This window comes from Spinacia oleracea, chromosome 1 (genome assembly GCF_020520425.1).
Source record: "Spinacia oleracea cultivar Varoflay chromosome 1, BTI_SOV_V1, whole genome shotgun sequence".
Taxonomy (NCBI): domain Eukaryota; kingdom Viridiplantae; phylum Streptophyta; class Magnoliopsida; order Caryophyllales; family Amaranthaceae; genus Spinacia; species Spinacia oleracea.
Window position 1 is genome coordinate 120,501,373 of NC_079487.1, and position 7,611 is coordinate 120,508,983.

At 31.1% G+C, this 7,611-nt stretch overlaps 1 long non-coding RNA gene across 1 annotated transcript; it reads right to left on the minus strand.

The window, feature by feature from the left end:
- Window positions 1-3,869: 3,869 nt before the first annotated feature.
- LOC130472051 (uncharacterized) lies at window positions 3,870-5,097 on the minus strand. The gene is made up of 2 exons (XR_008932237.1): window positions 4,397-5,097; window positions 3,870-4,203 (listed from the first exon to the last, which is right to left on the minus strand). It is a non-coding gene; the product is annotated as an uncharacterized lncRNA (long non-coding RNA).
- Between the last annotated feature and the right edge of the window lie 2,514 nt (window positions 5,098-7,611).

The window sequence follows — 7,611 nt, forward strand, 5'->3', positions numbered from 1 at the left end:
TTTTTCTGATCTGATCTGGTCTGGTCTGGTCTGATCAGATCTGATTTGATTTTTCAAAATTAAGTTTAAACCTCTACATTATTAATATTAAACGACTTATGTGTAAAATAAATGTTACACAAATTTATAATATTGTTATTATTTATTTGGCTTTGCTCATGATTTAACTATTCCTTATATTAGATAGACTTAGACATGATCTAGATAGATGAGTTATGATCTGGACATATCAGTTCTGATCTGGATATGATTTGCACAGATCGGTTCTGATTTAGGGACGATATGTACACATTTGGTTCTGGTCTGAATATGATCTGGACAAATCGGTTCTAATATGGGCATTGATCAGTACAAATCTTTACATGATCTATATAGAGAAGTTTTGATCTGGACACAATTTGTACATACCAGTTTTGATTTGGACATGATCTGGACAGATCGATTTTATCGAAATAGATCGATTCAAATTTGGACATGATCTGGACATATGGGTTTTGATATAGACTTGATCTTGACAAAACAGTATAGATTTAGACATGATCTAGATAGATCGATCCGAATATATGGGTTTTGATCTACACGTATGGGTTATGATATGGACAAATCGGTTCTGATCTGGACATGATCTTTTTATATCAATTCTGATCTGGACATGATCTATACAGATCGATTCTGATCTGGACATGATTTTTACATATCAGTTCCGATCCAGACATGACTTGCACAATCAGTTCTGATCTAGCCATGATCTTTACATACCAGTTCTGATCTGTACATGATCTGTAAACGGGGCCACTGCACCTTGATCTACAAATAAAAAAGATGTCATGTGGTATTATTATAATCAAAACTTCATGTTTTAAAATATTAGTATAGAAAGTGGCGGACCAGGAATTCAACGTTGGGAGGCGAGAACAGCAAAAGTGAAACAAAAAGAAGGGGGTGAGAAAAAAGATGAAACTAAAAAGAAAAACTAAAAAAGAAAAAATGGTATAAGGATTTGAACCCTAGATCAAAGAGTGCATAAGAGTTATTACACTATAAATAACCACTGAAGCAAGTAGCATTTAGTGATATATTTTAGTATTTATTACTCCATCGTTCTCATATTAATTACTTGTTACGTACACATTCTTTTTTCGTTCGTCCTACATTACTTGTTACACTTCTAAAATATGAATGACCCCTCAATTATTAAATTGTCTATTTTTCCACTATTTTTTTTTATCACCACACCCTCTCTCATTCAATTAAAAAAATATCCAACTAACACTTATCACATCTACTTTTTCGATAAAATAACAATTGATAATCAAACAACCACTTATCACTTACAACTTTGTGCAAATGTAAGTGTAACGAGTAATTTAGGACGGAGGGAGTACTATATATAAATATTTTCCGAAATTGTTGGGGGGCGGCCTCCCCCACTCGCCCCGGCCCCCTATCTCCGCATCTGAGTATAGAAATGTTCGACCAAATGTAACTCGTCAAACTGTATTTTACAATAAGCTACTTTGGTCCCATGCATGCACGATTATTCAAAACTTATTATTTAACCATCTTTTTTATAAAATATGTACATCTTATATCTAATGTGTAATTAATAAATCTTGAGCGTACTCATTTAATCATCTAATGTATTTTATAGGTTTAATACTTCCTCCGTTCTTATTTTCATGACACAATTGAGTTTTTGCAACTATTCACACAATTTTCTTTGACTTCCTTTTGTGATTTATACAAAAGAAAAAATATAGTCGTGTGAGGTCTTATTAGATTCATCTCAATTGAGTTATTTTTTCTTATCCATAGATATTTATGTGTAAAATTGTTCATTGACAAACGTGCATAAATAATTGAGTCATTTAAAAAAGAACATAGGAAGTATGATAATTTGACCAAAATATTCAATATGCTTAATATGTTAATTTCACCAAAATGTTGATTAAATATATTTTCTATTATTGATATGAATATTTGACTAAAAAAATATTACCAAAATCGTCTAATACTGATATATTCTATAACCTTGTATTTTTCCCCATACAAAAGGAGAGAAAATAAATTAAAATAGATATGCCGTACGTTATTTTAGGAAATAGATTTGACAGGAAAATTTTATACCAAAATGACATGTGTCATTTCTGATGTCTATTTTAGTATGATGTAATAGACTGTCTCGCTTGTACTCTTGTAGTATGTGTCAAATTTTAAAATGAAAAGGGTAAGAAAAATGTGTGGGCAACAGGCTACACTTAGCATTATTCTTTGCACTTAATTATACTACTGTATAAACTAGCTCAATATATGTTAAAAGCATCTCCTACACATACACACACTTAGCTTAATCATCGTACTTAATGAAACCAAAAACGAGTGAAGTAGCTTCTGGACCACTTGAGGTTTCTTCTTAAACCAGTGAGATAATATCATAATTATATATGGGTGAAAACAAAAACCTTTACTTAGAACATGAATACATGCTTTACATTTTAGGTCCCCTCTAATAAGTTAATCAAAATTCAAAGTGTCAAGTAATATATCTCCCATCCATGACCTTTTTTTTTGTATGTCCATCCATGATTGATCCTAGTTTTTAGTAATGCAAGCGAAAATTGTACTAAGTCTAGATAGTTAATGAGCATCCACCTAATTGTCTAGGCAGTGAAAGGTAAACCTTAAAACCTGAGGACTTGGACAAATTGTTGCTACTATCATACTATGTTAGGTGACATTCTATTCATTTGACTTTTACTTATCTAAAACTAACTTAAATTAATGAATTTTACTTTTAATTGTGAGTTTAACTCCAGATGGCCCTTTGCTTAATTGATTCAAATGAAAATATTTTAACCTGGATAATTGAAATTAAGGTAAACAACGATACAATAGAGGACATAAAGAAAGTTCGATATGCAAAGACCATAACTTTGTTGTAAAAAAGATTTTTATTTGATTTATTATTTATGTATTTGTTAGATTTGAATCTATTTATAAATGTATGTGACTTTTTTTTATCAATGATTAATTTGTTAATAAAAAAAAGGTAAACCGAACAAGGGTCACATTGCTCCAATGTAACATTCGCTTTTCAATGGAGTACGTAACTACTTAAGTAATCCCAAAAGGCTAAAACTACAATTAAGCTAACGGGAACAAATTAATGATGTTTTGGTCTGGTGATAATGATGAATTATATACAATAGATCACATATTCGAATTTTCAACCCGAGTCATTTATAATTTGTATTGTTTTTATCGTTCATCCACACAAATAAAAAAAACAATTAAAGTAGCTGGTTAGAGAACAAATTCGACATGCACTGTCTCTTATGCAGGGTAAACACTTCTCTTCTTGCTTTGACCGAATGATTCCTACCTAATCAGGTTTTTATCAGTCAACATCTAGGGTTTTGCACATCCCTAAGAAAACCAACATTTTCATCCCTATTAATTAGGGTTTTCCCCCTTTTGGGGGAAATGAGAGAGTTGTAGGTTAATCTTATTATTTATTTATTTTATTCTTTTTTTTTTTTTTTTGTAAATGAGAAGATAAAGCTAAAGCCCAACAGAAGACTTGAATGACTACCATAATAAAAAAAAAATAAAAAAAAAAAAGAAAAAGAAAAAGGTAGACATTGAACAAGGAAAAAGTCTTACTCCGATCCCTCCGTCTCTTCGTGTTCTTTTTCCGAATTTTTTTTGTCACAGAAGAATTCATAATCAAATTCAAAAAAAAAAAAAGAAAAAGGAGGGACTAATTTTTTTTTTTTTTTGATTAGTTAGAAGATTAATTATAGTTAGAGGTCATGAAAAAACCAGTACATAAAATAAAACTGTTCTTACAATTTAATTCAACCCAAACATTTATAAAAAAAAAAAATCAGAATTTGAATTTGAATTTGAATTTGGAATTTGTTTTCACATCAGTTTATCCAATACAAAAGTAAAAAATAAACAAAAGATGATTAATTTAGGGAAATAACATTAATTAGAAGCTAGAGCATTCATCTAGTCCCACTTAAAAGACTAGCCACTTTCTGGGAAACAAAACCTCACGGCATACTAGCTAGTTGTTGTTGTTAATGGTCCATATATCACTATGATAATACGGATCTTCTGCTGCTCGATTTGCTTCACTTTGATCCGTCTTCTGTTGATCTCTAATCATCAGAATATCAGATCAACCACAATACAATACTGCGAGTTTATTAATTACAGCTACTGTTAATTTTTCTGAAGATAAAACTTCAGACCGATTAATTAAGATCAATACTTAATTTGCAACAAATTAGGAATACATATATAACCTAGCTAATTAAAATATCAAAATTATAAATAATAATAATTTGCAGCAAAATTCAGAAGAAAGAAAAAGAAAAAAAAAACTTACCTGGGTTTGCAGCAGGATTACAGCTGATGTGCCTCTTCTACAGCTAAATTATTAGAAAATAATTGAAACAAAAATAAATAAATAAATAAATAAAAATACTCCATATATATTATCCAGACCTAAAATGCTCATTATAGTTGATAAAAATAAAAGAAATTAATAAGAAAATGGGAGTGAAAGAGTGGGGGGGAGACAGATAGAGAGTAAGCACGCATAGCTTCAAGCATGAAATTAATGCAAGAAAACAACCATGTGTGCTCACTCTCTTCTGTCACCTCCCTTTTACCAGTCGATCTTTAAATCATTTTGGCTATGGTTTTGTTGTTGGCGTTTCGATTATTTTGCTGATTAAGGGTAGAAGTGTAGAACCCTAATTAGAAAGAATATATATATATATATGCCCTAATTAGAAGGAATAACCTAATTAAATTAAGTAGAGATGATGAAGAAGATCGAAGAAGAAGAATGAGTGTTGAGTAGATTGGAAACAGTGAATTGCTATGTTGTGGTGAAGACAAGGCATGCCGGTAGAGCTCTTTATATAGAGAGAGTAAGGGGCCTAATTAAAGGGCTAGTGGGTAGCATGACATTTCGAATAAATGTGCCCTCTTTCTCTTTTTATTATTTTACTATTATTTTCTTCTTCCAAGTGGTGGGAGGATAACTTGTCTAATTAACGATCGACAAATTTGACACCTCTAACTGTGTTCCCATGGGAAGTGATTTTGGCATATTCAATTATTCGCTGTGAAAAAAGCATACAAAACGGTGTTCTAATACATAGGCTTCTGTCAAAATTGGTAAGTGATTTTGGCACACTCGTTATAAAAATAAATAAAAAATTATAGAAAAAAGTGCTCTAACATTTACAGTTTTGTCAAATATGGTAAGTGATTTTGGCACACTCGTTATAAAAAAAATAACAAAGAAAACCGTGCTCTAACATATACAGTTTTGTCAAATATGAGAAATGATTTTGACACACTCAATATAAAAGCATAGAAACGGGGATCTAATCATATAGGTGTGTCAAAATTAACTAGAGATAATGGGATGTTAGTATATTAAATCCTCTACTCTTTCTCATAGTTTTGTGAAATATGGTAAGTGATTTTGGCACATTCGTTACAAAAAACAGTATAAAAAGTCGTGCTCTAACATATACATTTTTGTCAAATATGAGAAATGATTTTGGCACACTCAATATAAAAGCATAGAAACGGGGATCTAACACATATAGGTGTGTCAAAATTAACTAGAGATAATGGGGATGTTGGTAGATTAAATCCTCATTGCTCAAATAATGGCTATTGGGTCTAATGAAGTTTTGGCATGGTGGTACAACAAGTCTTAGATTCAAATCCCCGCCCCTAATTTATAATTTATATTGCTCATGGAGCTCATTCACACGGAAAAAGGGGGAAAAAAAAAACATGCATAGAATAATTAATTTGTATCGCTACATTATCCACTGACCCAATAACTAACGAACAAGTTTGATAGATTGGTAGAAAAAATGGAGTTAATTATACACTAGTAGCAATATGGATAAGATAGATTGTTCAATGTGTTGTAATCTGTTTCCTGACATCTTTTATTTATTTCTTATTGAGATTATAAATTACCAATGCATGCTTTCTAAAAAAAATTCAAAGCTCGAATCCCTTATCAATTGCAAGACACACATCTTAAAGGAATACTCAGATTCTTGTTTTATCTTCTCCCTTGTTTTTATCTAACATCTTGAAGAGTCAAGGGAGGATAAGGAGACATGTATTTTTAGAGGTTAACGTAAATTTTTAAAGAGGTGATACCTAAAATATAGGATCAAATTTAGTCTAAGTCATTTGCCTTTTCTGGTCCTCTCAACACCCAAAAAAATGGTTTGTTAGTCGTTAATCGCGATGATAATATTCGAGTAATGTTCGAATTATTTACTTATAAGTGGTGTAGAATCGGAGATGGGTTAATAAGTTTAAAGGGTTACTTTAAGTTTAATTTACATGTCAAACTGCCGACCCTTCTCCGATTCTTTTCTTTTTATGCTTTAGAAACACAAGGTCTTGTATAGATGAGAAACTCTTTGGGGGTGTTTGGTTCGCGAATTTTACGTATCAGTTGATGTATGGGTTTAGAATGGTCTAAACCCATACCTATGTTTGATTGGAAATTTTAAGACTTTCAAACTCATACCTCAACCCCTAAGGTATGACTCATACCTTTGCTCTAGGTATATATCAAATAAAAGGGAAAAATCTCATCTCCAAATTGAACCTAATACATGGTATTAAGAATCAAGTTCCAAACTCATACCACCTTGATATCATTCCTGATTCCAATCCCATACCGATTTGCGAACCAAACACCCCCTTTATCTTTAACACGTTATGTTTTTGTTCTTGATTTCAACAAAATTGTGGAGTATTGCTTGAGTGTATTGAGTTCCCTATATATATGAATGGTAGGATTAGTGGTATTAACTTAATAACTTATTTCTGTACTAGTATGAATTATACTTATATTATCTTATTTGATCTTAATTATTTTTTCTAAAATAAGTTAAATAAAACAAGCTCTAAACTCAAATAAGTTATACTCGTACTCCATACAATTTATTTACCAAACACCTAACCTAACATCTTAGCCACCATTTATATCAACTCCCATTTTTTCGATTTTACAATTTTTAAAGTGATGTGATTCAAGATCAAATATCACTACAAGAATTTGTATTATTAATGACAACCCAATAACGTCTGGTTAAAAATACCGTCTTAATTAAAAGCCTTTTACGACGGGGTTAACAACCAAATAAAGACGGGAACAACCGTCGGAAATTTCTTTTACGACGGGCTAACGACGGGATTTTCTATCAATGACGGGCCCCTTTTTATGACGGATTTCCACAGGAAATCCCACCACTATTGGCATTTTGCGACGAGATTTTTTGTCGTTAATGGTACAATTTCTTGTAGTGTATAAAGCTAGAAATTAGTGTCTTTACAATAATCAGGTCATTTGATTTTAAAAATTAGAAACTGACTTATTACGAATTTATGATTTCCTTATTTTTGGTTTTTTTTAGTTTTCTTCTTAAAAAATTAAAAAGTCACGATCAAGCCCTTAATTAATTTGCCATAAAAACAAAATTAACTAAGAATTTGGGCTAAATCTCGAGAATGTTGACATTCAAATTTTTAAACATTCCCCCTTAT